Raw genomic sequence first — 18798 nt, 5'->3', positions numbered from 1 at the left:
TATTAAGGTATACTATACTATGCTATACACTTGCTTTCAAAATGTAGGTATACTCCCTGAGGTAAGGAATCATATTTGTTTGGCTTACTGCCTTATTTCTAGTACTTTACAGCCATTAGGTCACACACTGTAGCACTCAATTTATGTGATAAATGTACTTCTATATCCCCCTTACTGGCTTCTTAATAAATTCCCTACTGCAATTATCTCCAACCCTTTCTATTTTTCTTAAATCTTAAATACACTTGCCTCCTTTACAAACAGCCAAATCTCCTATTGAGAAAACCAAGGTCTTCTAAAGTGAGTTTCACTCAGTTGCCTTATATCTTTATTCTATTTTATCCATCTTCCCTAATGTGTTAAAAGGAAAATTATTTTAACTGATTTTATAACTCTTTATTTTATTCAATGACTGTTACGCATGCCAGTGTTAAGAACTCTAATACAGAAACTCACATTTGACCTTTCCCAGTCCCACTTTTCTTGTCTTATTCTATTACACTCTGTCAATTAAAAAAAAAGAATTATGATTAAGATATGAATGGACAATACATTTTCTCATGATAGCTTATTTCATAAGGGAGCTGAAGATTTGTCTGCTTTCCTCTAAAGCTAGGACATATGAAACATATTTTGAAAATGGGCTATCTTAAAATTTTAACAGTAGAATTAAATTCTTGGGTTTTTTTTAAAGAGAAATTATTGCTAAAATGCCTTGAACATAAATTTATTCTAATCTCATTCTTTAATCATTTAATTTCGAAATGGTTAGCAATTACTTTGCATTCCCTCAATGAACCTACACTGGCTTTTTTTTTTTCTGCTGGTCAGAGAATACATAACCAGCATCTGACAATGCATAAAAACTAATGTTTAAAATAATTTTAGATGGCTAAAAAACAAAACAAAAACAAAAACTCCAGTCAAAAGTATACATAATAAGCTCAAAAAGTAGAGGAGTTTGTGAATTAAAAAAAAAAAAAGCCAATTAATAGAAAAGTTGTAGAGGGTGACTTAAGATTAAATGACTCTGGAACAAGAAGCTATCCAAATAGTTGTTATAGGACACAGTTAAATTCAATGGGCTGAAGAAATTCTGTGAAGACAAAGACATTTTGAATGGTACTGCATAAACTATTCTAGTATTTAATAATTAGGAATAATATGGCTTTTTTCTAACAAAAGTAGGAAAGCATACCAAATTGGCAGGCTTTTTAAAAAGCAGGAGAAACAGGGCAGCAAACCTGGACTGTTTACTACATAGAGAGAGCCCTCAACCATGCACTGGTATTTTGATAGCAGCCTCCATCATAAAGTCCTCTACTATAATAGGAAGACCAACAACATATATAATGATGTCAAATTACTAGTTTAGAAACTAGTTTTTGCTTTCCTACTTCAGGCTGCAAAGCTGCTGTCGGCTTATGATTTAAAAAAACAAACACTTCAGTAAATTCTATACTTACACTATGAAGCACAGAATAACAAACACTATATTTATAGCCTAAAGTATGTCTAGAAAATCGACAGGAAAGGAAAAATTTATTAATATTTTAAACTCAACTTACTTTAATCCTTTAGGAATACAATGTGGTATACATAAATGTTTAAATCCTCCAAACGTGTAAGATTCTACCAAATAACAATGTGATATCTTAATATCTACTAATGCAATTATCATGTAAAGATCCATGCCAAAGCTTTATTCTTCGGATTGATCAAGTCATTAACTCCCTGTCACTCAAAACTACTGCAGAACTTTGCATACTCGTTATTGAAAAAATTTTATTTTTTTCATAAAGCTAGCTAGCTACTTTATTAAAACAAAACAAAAACAAAACCCTCGACGCTACATAAACACAAGGTTTAGTTTTCAAGGTTTACTTTCTTAGTTTCAAAAACTAAGAATTACAATGGTTTCCAGTGGCCCTCACTGGGAAGGTGAAAGGGAAAGAGAGGAGCAGGTGCACCCGAAGCTTTACAACACCCACTCCAGTAACCAGAGAATACCAGAAGGCGGAGTCTGGAAGGTAGTTACGGGGCGGGGGTGGAAGGGGCACTCAGAAAGCCCGCTTCTTCTGACGCCAAAACACGATCCGTCACCCACAGAACCCAAGACACAGACAGACCTCGAATCGGTCCAAAAAAAAAAAAAAAAAAAAATCCAGACATGGCGAGCGTGACGAAATTGAGGCGCGGGCGGCGGGATTAAAAATTCGGCCGGTCCACCTCCCAAGCAGGACTTTCCACCTAATTCCCAAACGTCAGTTTCTGCAAAGCTAGCAACGTTCCCCAAATCCCACTTGGCATTTAGTTTTCCCCTCTCTGGGCCGATCCGAACTGACCTGCAGTCAGGGATGGCGGGGGGAGGGAAGAGCTAGGAAATTTAACATTCCCGTCGCCAGCATAAAACCCCTCTTGGCCAAACTCAGGAACGCCTCCCCCGGCCCTTCCGCTCCAAGAACACCCGAGACAGCAAAAACGCCGCTGCTCACAGCCCAACCCCCAAATCGCGTCGCTCCTCATCCGCCCTTCGCCACCCCAAATTCTGGACATCCAGAGCCCCACAGAATGGAATCTAGGGGGAAGAGGGGAGAGCAGAAGCGCAGTGATGAAGGCCCCTGGCTATGAAAGACTAGACTCCCCGCCCCTGGCAATCAAACCGCAGCCCCCTACTCCGTTTCCTCCCCTCGCAACGGACATTCCTGGAACTCCCGAGGCGCAGGGCGGCCTCCTCCGCGGGCAAGAAAGAGAGAGGGGCGGGGAGGCTAGAAGGGAGTTCCGAAAACGCCACTGCGTCTCCAGAAGCGTACCCCGAGATTGCGTCGGTCCGTCCGGAGTAGGGGCGGGCTGCCTGCCCAGCAGACTGGAAGCAAGAGGACCCAGGAGCCCAGACCCAGGCCCTCCAGGGTCAAGCGTGTCAGGGCCGTCGCTCTCCCGCCCAGAGCCGCGCTACCCTCGGTTGCCAAGGGCTGAGGACGCGCAGGCATTACCTGTAAACGAAGCACAAGCTCCTGCCAAGAGCGGAGGAGCGGTCGCTCCCACGCCCCGCCACCGGCAGCGGTCTTCCCTTCGAGTCCGAGCCAGGGAGAGTCCCCAAGTTCCCTGGCTGCTCAGGGCCCAATGGCCGCCTCTTCTACTTCAGCTACTCGGCGCCAACCGCCGCAGCCACCGCCATCTTAGGATCTCATTGTGGTGGGAGAAGAGGGGCGGGGGGACTGCAGAGGGGCAACGGGAGGGGAGACCTGCGCCGTCTCCGCGGCAACGGCCGCGCGGGGGCGAAACTCGCCCGGGCGGGAGCTACAGTGTGATCCACGCTCTAGACTGGAGTCATGTGATCCGCTGGAGTCTATGGTGTCACCTCTGGCAGCGGTGCCTATTGCACAAACGAGCCACTGGAGACTACATATCCCAGAATGCCAGGTCAACCTGAGGTTATACGCGCCCGCTCAGCCGCCCGAAAGAAATGACTACAAGTCCCAACATGCTGTGCGCTTCGGGCGCCGATCGCCCTGCCAGGGGCTGGAGGCCCTGACGGAAGTGGGTTGACTTCCGCCTCAGGCAGCTGGGAAATGCGCGGAGGCGCGTAGTGGTTTCCGTGGGGCTTCCAGCTCCGGGTTGTGCTTGCTGGAGTAGGAAAGACTAAAGCTGGGCATCGCTCTCCTGTTCCCTGTCCACCAAGAGCTTCCTCACAGGAAGGTTGAAAACAAAAGCGCCCGTGCAATCTGGTCCTAAGTTTACACGTGAGGAAAATCCCATGAGTTCATTGGAGGAACATCATACAGCTGGTCAAGGATAGAGTCACACATGTTAATAATTAACACCGCCTTGGATTAATGCCCTAGTTTTTCCTTTGAAGAACCAGCTGACCTTCATCAAAATTTAGTATCCAGAAGTTTTCTCTAAGACTATGGTCTTTGAATTCTTTTTTTATTCTTCTCTCAGCAGCGACACTTTTAAGGTTAGTTTATTTACACATTCTCCCTTAAAATGCTAGGGAATGCAAATTTGTTCGCGGGAAGCATAGTGAAGTCAAACAGAGAAATCAGTTTGGAGCAGAGAAAAGTTAATTTTAGGGCCATGCAAAGAGAAGGGTGGCTCCTGCTGCTAAAACATGGAACTCTGTAAAGGGTTTTGGCAAAGCATTTTTAAAAGCCAGGTAAGGGAAGGGAGTTGCAGGGTGTGTGTTCAGCTCCTGCACAGCTCTCTGGTTGAAGGTGAAGTAACAGCGTGGTGTCTTCCGGGTTGACATCAATCCTTAGGCTCCAGGAGGCTAGAGGGCCATGGGCTCATTGTCTTCAAGTAGTTAACATCGTGCGTTTTGTGGGAGGTTTTCACATCCGTAAAACAACTCTGAAAATGTGCATCAGATACTGTTATCTAGGTACTTCAGAGAGGAGCTATAGCAGAGGATATGGGGGGAAAGACGTGCCCCCAAGGCCCCACAGGGTCCTACTTCATTACAAACCCTAAAAATATGGTCAAGTGACAACGCCTGTGTGGCTATCTGAAAATTTTGAAATGCTAGTCAGTTTTTCTTGCATGCAAGGACATTGTTTTTTTAAGACCGTTTGTAATTGTGGGATAATTTTGTTTTACGCAAAATAAGAATAGGAAGAATGAAGAATGGCATCTGGGTTCCAACAGCAAATTGTTCTGTTACCAATAGAAATTTTTTCACAAAAGCAGTTAATAGAACTGCATCTCAGTACATAATTCAGATAAAACCCTTCCTGCTGCTGTAATTTGCAGCTGAATCCAGGTTCCATTCCAGTACAGTGATCTTTGACACTGTTTATTTGTCATACTTTTTTTTGGCCAGAGTGTGTAGTGGCTTGACATGGGATCTCAGTTCCCAGACCAAGGACTGAATCCATGCCATAGTGGTGAAAGCACTAAGTCCTAACCACTAGACTACTAGGGAACTCCCTGAGGTACATTTTAAAATACTTTCTGTATGTCTAATAGTGCTAATTACTTAGGTAACAAAAGCATAGTCCATGCCCTTTAAAAGCAAATATTTTAGTGAATGATGAAGAAATAGGATATGATATAAATCAATTCTGTTTTGTAAGAAAACTCAGAGCACAGAGCAGCTAATGGATTGTATTTACTGTAGTCCACCGTGCCTTAGGCCTCATTGTAATTCCACCGTGCTCTAAGATCTTGGATAAGTTACTTAACCTTTCTGAGCTTCAATTTGCCTCATCTATGAAATGAGGAGAAACTAATAATATTCTTACCTTGGAAGGATTTTTTTAAAAATAGTGTTTATTTTGTACTAAGCATTTCATCTATTGTGATTTTCTTTTTATTTTTTTTTAATGGTTTACTTTTGCCCTTAATTTTTTATTTATTTATTTTTTTGTCTTTTTGCCATTTCTTGGGCCTCTCCCTCGGCATATGGAGGTTCCTAGGCTAGGGGCCAGTCTACGCCAGAGCCACAGCAACGCGGGATCCGAGCCGCGTCTGCGACCTACACCACAGCTCACGGCAACACCGGATCGTTAACCCACTGAGCAAGGGCAGGGATCGAACCCGCAACCTCATGGTTCCTAGTCGGATTCGTTAACCACTGCGCCACGATGGGAACTCCTATTGTGACTTTCTTAATTCTCACAACTATCCTGAAGAGATTGGTTCTGCATCAGTTCATTTTACCAATGATAGATTAAATAAATCACCAAAGTTCTGACAGCTCCTAGTGAAAGAGGCCAGGTCTAAACTGAGGTCTACTGACTCCTTGGAGGGATTTTTTGATTAAGAAAATGCACGGGAGGAGTTCCCTTCCTGGCTCAGTGGAAACAAATCCAACTAGGAACCATGAGATTGCGGCTTCGATCCCTGGCCTCACTCAGTGGTTTAAGGATCAGACGTTGCTGTGAGCTACCTGGTTGCGGATGTAGCTCGGATCTGGCATTGCTGTGGCTCTGGTGTAGGTAGGCTGGCAGCTGCAAGTTTCGATTTGACCCCTAGCCTGGGAACCTCCATGTTCCTTGGATATGGCCCTAAAAAGCGAAAAAACAAAACAAAAAAAAAAAAACACGGGAAAAAGTATTAGCATATGATAAGGTCTCAAAATATTAGCTGTAATCATCACCTTCATCACCATTTTGTTTTATGCATATATTTACTTCTTACATACTACATACTATGTATCATTTTTAAATATGTAGAAATATGTCATTAAAACAATTCAAAAGCATTACTGACATCATTATTGTCGTATTTTTTAAATTTATGAACCCTAAAAAATGATGTCAATACTATCATGTCTGGTGGGAGGAGTCTGAGAAAATTTTTTCATTAAAATGGGGTACTCAAACTGAATATGAACATTGTTGATCTTAGCAGGGGACGGAGGCAGGAAACTGAAAAATGGCAAAATTATCTCAGACTGGAGTTCCCCTTGTGGCGCAGGGGAAATGAATCTGACTAGAGACCATGAGGTTTCGAGTTCAATCCCTGGCCCAATGGGTTAAGGATCTGGCTCACTGGGTTAAGGATCTGGCATTGCCATGAGCTCTGGTGTAGGTTGCAGATGAGGCTTGGGTCCTGCGTTGCTGTGACTGTGGCATAGGCCAGCAGTTGTAGCTCTGATTTGACCCCTAGCCTGGGAACCTCTATATGCCACAGGTTTGACCCTAAAAAGCAAAAAAAAAACCCCAAACCCCAGACTTCTAAACTTCACATCCAATTTAGAAAACAAACCTTATGCAAATGAACCAGTTTAGCATCTGTGCTGTGTAAAAATGGCATGTAAATGATACAGACAGTAAGTGCTTTAGGAGTACAGAGAAAGTATTGATATATTGCCTTTAAGATGATGACAGCTCCAGGATTTCTATGTAAGATGAAATTAGGGACAACAGTCTGGTGGCAATGTAGATGGGGACTTGAGGGGCTTCTAAGAGATACACATTGAAACTGCATCACAGGGTTCCATACTTAAGAACAACTTAACATATGTACTAAAGTTGGGAAAGGAGGCCTAAATGGACGAATGATATTCAAGGAATAGCAGCAAACCTGTAACACAGATAATAAATACATCCAGAATAAGCAATGGATAATGCAGAAACCAGACTGGGTGAAGTAGAGGATTCATCTGGTGGGGGATGGGGAAGCAGGAAAAGAACAAAAAAATTGATGAACAGGTAGGGGCCTAATTGTAAAAAATCTTAAATATTGATCTGAAGAGTTTGGGCTTTGTTCAGTAGGTTGTGTGGAAACACTTGAGGGTTCAGAAGAGGCAGTAATATAATAAAGTAGTCGTTTTAAGACTTTAATCTAGTGGCAGTGTTTAGAACAGAGTCTGGATAGCAGAGGAGAGGGTAGAGGCAAAAACATCCCAGGTGGTGACTGGGATGAAGTAATTAAGCCGAATAGAAGGTAGAAGTCGAATGAATCACCTCAAGGAGTTGGATTCTGATGGTAAATGAAATCAGTCGTCATACTGTGTAAAATATCATTTCTCTTTCTTTCTTTCTTTCTTTTTTTTTTTTTTTTGCTTTTTAGGGCTGCACTCACAGCATATGGAGGTTCCCAGGCTAGGGGTCCAATCAGAGCTATAGCTGTTGGCCTTCACCACAGCTTACAGTAACTTGGGATCCAAGCTGCATCTGCGACCTACACCATAGCTCATGGCAACGCCAGATCCTAAACTCACTGAGTGAGGCCAGGGATTGAACCCACAACCTCATGGTTCCTAGTAGGATTCATTTCTGATGCACCACAACGGACACTCCAATATCATTTATTTCTGTTACTTGATATTTAGTATGATACTGACCAGGAGACACTTAAAATATATTGTTTAGTTCTATTGTTTTTCTCTTTAATGTGTTCTATATGTTCTTTATCCATAGATAGATTTTAAGCATTGATAGAGCAGAAATCTTTCCTCTTATATTTCTTTATATCCCAAATGCCTTGTAGAGTTTATTTTTGATATTCATCAATTTGGTCTTTGAAGACAGTATTTGCAGTACCTAGTTTCAACCTGAAGGTGGTGATAGAATCTAAAGGAAAGACCTTCCGTGACCGCTATACTACCATCGTAACTGAATTTGAGATAGTTTTTATTACGTGACTTTTGATACACCCAAGAGAATGTATGACATTTATGTAAATTATAAAGTACAATAAGAAAAGAAACACTCAAGAACCTACTTCTGGAATTCTCACAGTGGCTCAGTAGTCTGTGAGGATCGGCTTTAATCCCCAGCCTTGCTCAGCGGGTTGAGAATCCATTGCCACACGGGGCAGCGTAGGTCGCAGGTGGGGCTCAGATCCAGCGTTGCTGTGGCTGTGGCGTAGGTCAATTCGACTGCTCTCCCGGAACTTCCATATGTCGCAGGTGCAGCCATAAAAAACAAAACAAAACAAAAAACTCACTTCCTAACCTAAAAACATAGAGTATAATCAGTGTGTTTAAGGACCCTTGTGCTTTTCAACAAACTCATTCCCCTTCATTGCAGACATAAATACTATCTTGAATACTGTCAAGGTTATAATTCCTCATTTCCCTCAGGTATATGTGTATATGTGTGTGTGTGTATGTATATCCCTAAATAATATATTGTTTAGTTTGTTTTTAAGCTTCATATTAATAGTATTATACTGATTATATTCTTGCTTGACTTGCTTTTTTACCCATCATTATGTTTCTGAGATTCATGTTGACAGAAACACAAAGTCTATCAAGGGTAGAAAGTAAAATTAATTTTGTAATAGTCCTACAATTGAATATAACTGATTGTATCTTTACTCTTTATTTTAGCTCTGTGGGTAATTTGAAAAAAGAGATTGATCATGTCACTCAGGGACTGGTTGGAGACATCTTAAACCTTTTGGTTAAACTTAAGCACTTTACTGCTCAGATTTAATTTAGCCCAGAGTTTCTCAATTTTGACATGATCGACACTTGAGCTGGATGATTCTTTGCTGTGGGGGCTGGCCTGTGCATCATGGATCCTTGTTCTTTACCCACTTGGTGCCTATATCAATCCCCCCCAAGTTGTAAAAACCAAAAATGTCTCCTGCCACATATCCCTCAGAGTTAGGGTAGAGTGAGAGTAGGTGGTGAGGGCAAAATCACTCCTGAGTGAGACACACCATCTAGTCTTCTTATTAATTATGATTTTTGTTATGTACTTTTGTTCAAAAAAAAAAACCCGGAGCATATAAATAATTAAATCAATTAATTACTATATAATTATATCAACTAATTATATTAAATCCACATGCATAAATAATGTTTCAAGGCTCTTCTTACCCTCCTCTCTTTCCCCATATCTAATTACCATGACATCTCTCATTACTGTCTAGTTCAGACTTTTTTATTACTAGATTCCAAAATGCCCAACTGTGCTCTCAACATTCAATATTAATGTTTACACCAGTGTGAACTGCCCTTTCCTTCATACCAGTTTATTGTCCTTTTCTTTCAAAAAATCACTCATTCAATAAATGTAACCCTTGGGATTCTAACAATTCTTTATATATTTGCAGGTCATCAGTCTTTACATGGCTTTCTATCTCCAGAGCTGTGACTACTAGACACTTCTGCCTATATTTTCACTGTGTATATTCTTGAGGGTCTGTATGTTTTTAGCCCATCTTCTCTATTCTTGTAAACCTGATCCGAGTTGCAGTAGCACAGTCCTGTATGGAACACTTATTTCCCAGGACATATCAAGTTGGAGGGGTTTAAACAAAGGGATGTGAAAAGCAATTAAAAAAAAAAAAACTTTGAACAAAATAGTCCATATCTTTTTCCCTAGCCTTCTACCACACCTGCAACAGAAAATTATTAAATATAACTAGATGTAGGTTGTTAATAATGAAGTAGAGAAAACAGGTAATTAGATGGGAGGGTTCCGAAAATATGGAAGCATGGGCTGATAGACTTTGTCTCCTAATTCATATGAAAAATATTGGAAAGGCATGAAAACTAATCTTTAGCTTTTACTTATTATTATTTTTTTTTAGGGCCACACCTGTGGCATATGGAGGTTCCCAGGCTTCAGGTCAAATCGGAGCTGTAGCCACTGGCCTATGCGACAGCCACAGCAATGTCAGATCCAAGCCAAGTCTGCGACTTAAACCACAACTCATGACAAAACCGGATCCTTAACCCACTGAGTGAGGGCAGGGATGGAACCCGCATCCTCATGGATACTAGTCAGCTTTGTTAACTGGTGAACCATGATGGAAACTCCTTTTTTTTTTTTTTTTTTCTTAGCTTTTACTTTTATTGAAACCAGAATTGTATGAAGTAAGAACTCAACAACTGTCAAGGTTATAAAGGAGTAGTCTGGAGTAACTTTATAAAAGATGAACTCTGGGTCAGAAACATGTCTTTCCTCTCACATAAATAAGGATTTGTGCAGGTGACAACTAGACTTGGTATATGCCTGAAAATGAGGTTGGGCTGGTGAAGAAGTATATTACATGACTGGAGTTTCATTGGGCCATATTAAATTCACTGCATTATACAGGGAAACTCAGCTATGTACGTTGTGATTTTTGCTCTTTTAGCATAAAAAGACTTCCCATGCTGCATTGCTCTTTCCATAAGAAAAATTCTAAGGTCAGGGAGAACTGGTGAAACATGTGTGCTCTTGGATTAACCAGGTAAGAGAGAGAGGTTAAAATGTTCTGTCTTTACCAGAAGAGTACTAAATTTCTGGAGTTAAAAACTGGGGGATATGCATTGGCAGGATGGACACTCCAGACTAGACAATGAAAAAAAAAAAAACCCTGACAATAGCTGTAGCAGATGGGTGAAAGGCTGGGGTTGACAAATTTTCTCTGTAAAAAGCCAGATAGTAAATATTTTAGGTATCATGGGCTGTACAGTCCCACTACTCAACTGTGTGATTGTGGAGTAACAGCAGCCAGACAATATGTGAAGAATGAGTATGGCTGTGTTCCCATAAGCCATTATTTTTTGTCACTGAAATTTAAATTCTGTATAATTTTCACATGTCACAAAAGATTAATTATCTTCTAATTTTTTTCAACCACTTAAAAATATTACAATAGGCAGTGGGCCCAACTTAACCTAAGGGTCGTAATTTGCTGACCCCTGATGTCGAGTTTAAGTTTTTAGATAATAGGAGTTCCCGTCGTGGCGCAGTGGTTAACGAATCCGACTAGGAACCATGAGGTTGCGGGTTCGGCCCCTGCCCTTGCTCAGTGGGTTAACGATCTGGCGTTGCCGTGAGCTGTGGTGTAGGTTGCAGACGCGGCTCGGATCCCGCGTTGCTGTGGCTCTGGCGTAGGCCGGCGGCTACAGCTCCGATTCAACCCCTAGCTTGGGAACCTCCATATGCCGCTTGAGCGGCTCAAGAAAAGGCAAAAAGACAAAAAAAAAAAAAAAATTCAGACAGAAGAAAAAAAGATTACAATCAAAGCAGTCTCCACCATTTCTAACTTGCCTGTGTGGAAAGAAAAAGGATTGATGGGAAATCGAAAGAATTCAATGCTTTCCCTTGCATTTCTGAAAAGGAAAAGGAGGAGCATTTAGCAGCAGTCTGTGTGGACTGATGGCTGAGAACTGAGAGCTCAGTGACCACAGCAGGAATAGATGGTTTCTGGTGGCACGAAGCAAACCCCACCTGCCATGGGCCCCAGAAGTCAATGCAAATGAGATTAGGTTTCTTCAAGCTGGGAGAATAGTGTCTTGAAATCCAATTAGAAAAACAAGAGTTACATTTATCTTTCACATGTAAGTTTGTGGCATAATAAACACACCCACTTTACTTAGGGAGTTCAAATGTCAGCTACCTGAAGCCCTTGAAGCCGTTGGGGTGACCAGCAGGAAACCTCATCTCACTTGTACATCTTCTAGGATCTTTGGAGCTAATGTTTTTCTTTCATTTTTTACTTCTGCTGAATTCTTGATTTCTCTCAATTCTAGCCTCGTTTTGGTATTCTTTTTCTTTATCCCACGCATCATTCCCAAGGCAGAAACTGGGCTCTTCTCCTTTATTTTCTCAAAATATCATGGACACAAGGCACCTCTATGTAATAGCTTTCCCTGAAAATTTGGTGTTAACAGTGCAGGAGAGTGAAGAGAAAGAGGACTTTATGCAACAGCAAACATCTTAAAACTGAATATTTGACATTCCTGTTCTTTAAAAGCCTTTGGCCATAGCTTGGAACTTCTCACTGGCTGCCTTTTGCCCCAACTTTCTGTCATCATGATGGATTCTTTCTGGACATCCTACTCCCCATTCTTATCTCACTCACTCCTTTTTCATTCTCTTCCTCTTGGGTTACCCATGGAAACTCCAAATTCTTTACTAATTTTTTGTTATCAGAACAGTGTTTTTCCCTTGGCCTTGCCTCTAGACTATCCCAGCTACTCCCCCTATTAGAATAAACAATGTTCCTCCTCTGGTGTGACCTATGCCAATTAGTGTGACCCATTCCTCAGCATGAATTTCTAAAAAAGTTATGTCTTTTTTGAATGCTAAGATTAATTGCATAAGACTGTTAACTGTCCTGATTAGCGGATATTTTAGGAAGAAATATCTCCTTTTCTAGACATCTCCACCCTTATATTCAAGAATAGAGTGGGAGAGGCTTAACTCATTCCTCCAGAGCCAAGCTTTAATCCAAACCCATACTGGAAAGAGAAATGTAGACTATGCCTAATTTTCTAGGTGGGTCCCACTTTTTTGTTCTTTGTTCCACTGCCCTCATCTTGTCATTTTTTGAAAACTTTCCCATCTGATCTGTGTCATTATCCTCTGATTCCAGTTCTTGGGCTTTTTCAGCCAAATCATATTTTATCACTTTTGTTAACCTTTTTCCAAACTGGGTACATGGCATAGCCCAAACACAAGTTGTGCTTTTTTGCTTTTTTGTCTTTGTCCATGCCACTAGTACTATATCATCAGATGAACAGCCTAGGATAAGGATCTTTTGAAGGGAAATGTTTAAAAGCAGTAAAAACTAACTGCCAACTTATATTATTCTTCACTTTTACTGTTTCTGAATCTGACCCTTCATTTTTTGAGATCAGTAACTAGATAGATATATAGATAATGTCTACCCCTTTATTTATGTCCAAAATTACATCTACGTCTTCATCTACAAATATGTCTGTATCTATCTCTATAGATATAGACAGCTACATAAAAAAAAGTTAAAAGCCAGAGTGGAACAGAAAGTTGAGAGAGAGTAGAAATAAGATAGAATGTATTAGAGTTCCTGATCAGTTTCTGACCAGCTAATTTAGGGTAAAAGTGGGATTTGCTGGAGAATGTGGGACTCACAGAATCAAAAGTCATCCAGGGTCATCAGGCTTCAGGATGAACGGGAATGAAGGACACTTTGGAAGGCAAAGAAGCAGAAAGCAAGGAGCAGAGCAACTGTGTCATAGCCTGCACCATCTGGCCAGCTTGCTGCCGCCTCTGCTCTTCTGGAGTGAATGACTTCCTTGTGTCTCTCCTCAAAGTTGCAAATTCTCTGAATAAAGCATCTCAGTCCCTCAGCCCACTGTCCTTTAGCTCCTGCAGTGGAAGTGCAGAATTATTTTCCCTGAAAGTTCTAGAAGCCCCAGCCAGAAACAGAGATGCTCTTAGAGAGGAGGAATAGAAGCTAGGAGGCAAAAAAATAACAAATGTCAACTGCAAATCTCACCAGGTAACCAGACAGAACTGTTGGCTGGGGCTGCCTGTTGACTGGATGACACAGAACTGGTCACTGATAAGTGAATAACCATAAGGACCTTGTGATAGAAAATGTACAGTATTCCTTGGCTGTAATATGTAAAATGAAGTAGTTAAAGGACAAACTGAAAAGTATGGAAATCAATCAAAATAGGATATAGCCGTAGAATAAAAAATACTGAATGAAATTGCCCCAGAATAAGAAAATAATTTCTGACATTTTGCTCTGTCCTGACCTACAGGTCAGATTTGGCTGTCATAGATCCTTCGAGATAAGCTTTCTTCAGGCAAGTAAACAACATAGCCAAAGGCACAGAAACAGAAAACATAATTTGAATTTGGGAAATGGCATGTATTCAGTTTGGCCAGAGTGGAGGGAACATGAGATGGTTCGGATTTTTATCTGCAGGCTTTTATTCTTCTGAAAGCTGAACAATCCTTTTTAAGACACTTACCTGTTTTGCTAACTATTTTTAGTTCTCATGTAGATTTCATGAGCAAATACTCAAAATCTAACCCTGAATCTCACTAGGTAAAGTTAAGAGCTTATATTTTGGCCTCATTCTCTTTTATCCTGTAGTAGTCATGGAAAGCAATTAAAAGGCACTGACATATTGTGGCATTATTCACAAGAGCCAACAGGTGGAAACAACCCAAATATCCATCAACAGATGAATAGATAAACAAAATGTGGTATATATATATATACATACATGCAATGAAATATTCATTCTTTTTTTTTCAGCTGAACCCATGGCATGTGCAAGCTGCTATCAGATCCTTAATCCATTGTGCCACAAGAGAAATCCTATTCATTCTCAAAAGGAAGGATATTCTGACACATGCTACAGCGTAAATGAACCTTGAAGACATTGTGCTAAGAAAAATAAGCCAGACACAAAATGACATAGGGAATAGTTCATTTTATTTGAGGTAACTAGAGTAATCAGATTCATAAGAAGAGAGAGTAAAATGTGATTGCCAGTGTTTGGGAGAAGGTATAATGGGAGTAATTAATGGATATAGCATTTCAGTTTGGAAAGGAGAAAAATTCTGAAGATGAATGGTGGTGATCGTTGAATAACAATGAGAATGTCCTTAATGCCACTGAATTTTACACTTAAAATGGTTAAAGTGGTAAATCTTATGCTATATATATTTTATCACAGTTTTTTAAAAGGCAACTAATAGTCTTTCTGTGTCACCAAAAAGATGCAACAATAGACACTGTCTTGGGTATCTAGACTTATCTAGACTTTGCTCTCCTCCACCAGTGAATGCATAATTCCTGTGATTGTATTCACAGATGTAGTGGAAAAAGAGCACATATAATGTGGTTGATTCATTGGTGAAAATAGCCATGGGAGATGAGATACTAGACTCACAAGTCATCTTTGTTGAACCAGACAATCTTCTAGTAAATCCTCCTTTCTTTATTCTTCCTGACTGGGTAGTAGGAGAATGGCACATACTGGGAACCTTCTTTGCTTACCAAAGTTCTTCCAGGAGTGTGTTGGATAAGAATCTCTACCCCTGAATCTTACCATCTGTGACAAGAGAGAACGCGTGTGTCCCTGATGTGTGGGTGCCATACGTCTAGGTGTACATTGATACATAAGTGACAAGGCTAATTATATTCTCTCTCCTTGTGATGCGGAATTTGTATGGAAAGACACAGGGCTAAACTTCCACTGAAATTAGATCATTTTAAGGGCTGCATAATACAGAATACATCAAGAACTCCTCTTTCTGAGGTTTTTGGAGCTATACATGTTCTGCCTTCCTTCAGCTTTTCTGTAGCAGTTTATTATTAATTCTGTTACTTACCTTAGTTTACTTCCTCAAAATGAGTGGATAAATTTATTTCTTCAGCTTACAATAAAATAAAAAAAACCAACATAAGTGGCTTACTCTGAGATTGGGCTTTAATATTTTACAGTCTTTGATTGCTAGAGGTAGGGTCTACCCTAAATGTTCTAGAATTTTTCCACAATATCTCTAAGGAGGAAGCAGCGAAAAAATATTTCAACCTGAGAGAATCACTTTGGTGTATATTCTTGGCCATGTACAGGTGTGGGCACCTATCCTTTGTTTTTGAGGTCATCCTGATCATTGGTAAAGGCATCCACGTGCAAATGTGAAATTTTGAAATATAAATTTAAAAAGTTTAATATGCCAGCTTCTGGTCTCAAGCACATGCAGGAAAATAAATTCATTGTATCGAACCATTCGTGGGCTAACCAAACTATAAATCAGAATGCGTGTGTAATTGAGCACAATAAACTTTTTTCCCCCTCAGCATTATGTAAAAAAACCTAAAAACTGGAGGGAAAAAAAGCACACATAGAAATTGTATTTAGGTACCTGAGTGAAAAAGACATATAGCAAATTTATCAAAGAAAACAGAGAAGTCATACTGGGGAGTAGAATGAAAGCAGACATCTGGTGTTACTGCCTGTCTTCCTTATGTCTAATGGCATATTTAAAATGTGGTTTTACTTAACATAAGCTCTTGTTTTCTTTTTTCCCTGAATATTTTTACGCAATATAGTTGAATTTCTTCTTCATGTGTTTAGTGTAAAAAAAAATCCATCTTCTATTAGAATTTAATATTTATTTGGTTGCAGTTTTTTTTTAATGACAGGTGATCTTATGGGGAGACTCCTCTTTCATAAGAAAGATGTTATTGTTCAGAAGCATAAAATATATGCAATTCTAAAGTCCTTGCCTATATATTGAAATAAAAACAAACATTCCTTGACCAGAGCTCTTTTTATTCTTTGGAGGGAAAATAAATTGAATAAGAAAACATCTTTTGCACTTTGCCCTGTCAGGCACCTAATTTAGAGTTGGTTAGATACCAGAGGCAAAAAAAAAAAAAAAAAAAAAAAAAAAATTCAGATGGGGAGAAACCTCTGAAAAGAAGAGTAGCGAATACACATTTCATTTTATCTTAACTGGTAAGCAGGGGAGGATACAGGTTTTTTGGGACCTGAAGCTACACATTTTGGGAGATCAGGATTTCCCGTCGTGGCTCAGTGGTTAACGAATCCGACTAGGAACCATGAGGTTGCAGGTTCAATCCCCAGCCTTCCTCAGTGGGTTAAGGATCCGGCATTGCCATGAGCTGTGATGTAGGTTGCAGACGCGGCTCGGATCCCGTGTTGCTGTGGCTCTGGTGTAGGCTGGTGGCTACATCTCCGATTGGACCCCTAGCCTGGAAACCTCCATATGCCATGGGAGCAGCCCTAGAAAAGGCAGAAAGACAAAAAAAAAAAAAAAGCATTTTGGGAGATCTATCAAATGTCTATTAAGATTACTTTTTCCGGAGTTCCCGTGGTGGCGCAGTGGTTAACGAATCCGACTAGGAACCATGGGGTTGCGGGTTCGATCCCTGCTCTTGCTCAGTGGGTTAAAGATCCGGCGTTGCCGTGAGCTGTGGTGTAGGTTGCAGATGCGGCTCGGATCCCACGTTGCTGTGGCTCTGGCGTAGGCTGGTGGCTATGGCTCCGATTGGGCCCCTAGCCTGGGAACCTCCATGTGCTGCGGGAGCGGCCCAAGAAATGGCAAAAAGACAAAAAATAAATAAATTTAAAAAAGATTACTTTTTCCATGCTTCATGAAGCAGGCCAAGAGGGCCAGCAGTCCAGATTTGAGCAAGGGAACAGAGGGTTCTGGCGGGGAGCCCCCAGGAAGCAGCAGTGCTTTGGAAAAATTCCTTCTCTGGCCTTCTGTTTTCCTATATGGGATCCTGTATGTAACACTCCGATTTCAACCAGAGAAGCAGAGCCTCTGGTGTCTATAGGGATGATCTTATGCTGTTGTGTGATCTGTTTAAGTCATCTTTTAAAGACCTTTTCCTGAAAAATGATGCCAAAGCTCAGAGGATGCAGGGTAGGTAAGTGAAAAGGGTAAATGGCCATATGGAAGCAGAAGCTAGAGACCCTGAGGACAGACTGAAAGCTGGGTTACTTGTTATCTCTGACCTTGTTGATACAGGTGTCCTGTAAGAGCCAAACCCTTTGCCATGTGCTTGAAGGAAGATTCAGGGGAAGGAGGGGCAGCTGCAGGCCTGGCAGATCTTAAGCCAATGAGATTAGCCAACAGATAACCCAAAGTGTGTGAGAGCTACAAAGCCTTCCATTTCATTTCTGCCCTCCAAATCCCCCATGAGAATCTCAATTGTAGCAAAGGAAACAGATTTCAGGGATATGCAGTTTAGCCTAGCCAAGCTGGCATTACAACCCATCCCTCCCCTCAACCACCTTTCTAGGTTCCTTTTCCTTGTCCTTATTTTTGTAGATCATATCTCAGACTCTTTCTCGGAAAGGCTACATTAAGACAGTTTTTTTTGTTTGTTTGTTTCTTTGTTTACTTCCTCCACATCTGAAATGGCTTTATTCTATCTTCACACTTGATTGCTAGCTTGGCTGTGTAGAGCCCTGAATTTGGAAACTAGAAATTCCCTCAGAATTTCTAGTGCATTCTTTCTATGGAGAGGTATGATGCCATTCTGAAAGCATTTTGAGAATTTTCACTAACATTCAAATTTTTATCATGATATGCTCAAGGAGTGGGCGTTTTTTGTCTTCTTTTTCCAGTTCATTGTGCTGAACACTAGATCCATTCAACTTCATCTCCTTTAGTTCTAGGAATTATTTTTCTTGTTTCTTTGATAAACACACTCTCCATTGTGTCCTATCTCCTCTTTGATTTTATATATATATGTATATACATATACACATACATACAATACATTGTACATAATATATGTTATAATATAAATAATATGTAATATTCATTTGATTTTATATTATATATATTTAATATATTATATCAAATATAAATTATGATATATATAATATATATAATGAGCCATGTTGTAGCTTAGGAATCAATTCAGTTCTTTCAGTCTTCAGTAAAATCCTTTTTCATGACTTGACTATACCATCCATATTAATGTAACATGGATTAATTAATTTAGGACCCATTTATTGAGCATATACTAATTTAAACTTGCGCTGGATACATAAACAATAGAATAGGTAAGATGATTTAAAATTGGTTTCGTTTAACTAATTTTAAAATGCTTTTCTGGAGTTCCCGTTGTGGC

General features: G+C 40.3%; 2 protein-coding genes across 52 annotated transcripts in view; one reads left to right on the top strand and one right to left on the bottom strand.

Moving 5' to 3' along the window:
- Positions 1 to 3197, bottom strand: part of PCM1 (pericentriolar material 1) — a 108048-nt gene extending 104851 nt beyond the window's left edge. For all 50 annotated transcript variants that reach the window (XM_085002992.1, XM_021077919.2, XM_085002997.1 and 47 more), the window contains exon 1: positions 2994 to 3197. The gene's annotated coding sequence lies outside the window, so the exon portion shown is untranslated. The remainder of the gene's footprint in view (positions 1 to 2993) is intronic.
- Positions 3198 to 3884: 687 nt separating this feature from the next.
- FGL1 (fibrinogen like 1) overlaps positions 3885 to 18798 on the top strand; it is a 46987-nt gene continuing 32073 nt past the window's right edge. For both annotated transcript variants that reach the window (XM_021077952.2, XM_085003020.1), the window contains exon 1: positions 3885 to 3961. The gene's annotated coding sequence lies outside the window, so the exon portion shown is untranslated. The remainder of the gene's footprint in view (positions 3962 to 18798) is intronic.

The sequence above is a fragment of the Sus scrofa genome, chromosome 17 (assembly GCF_054392235.1).
Source record: "Sus scrofa isolate SSC_HxYL_T2T_F1_AM1 chromosome 17, Sscrofa_HxYL_maternal_Yorkshire_Landrace_v2.0, whole genome shotgun sequence".
NCBI classification, from domain to species: domain Eukaryota; kingdom Metazoa; phylum Chordata; class Mammalia; order Artiodactyla; family Suidae; genus Sus; species Sus scrofa.
Note: the sequence above shows the minus strand (reverse complement) of the source record. Positions and strands in the feature narration are given on the sequence as shown.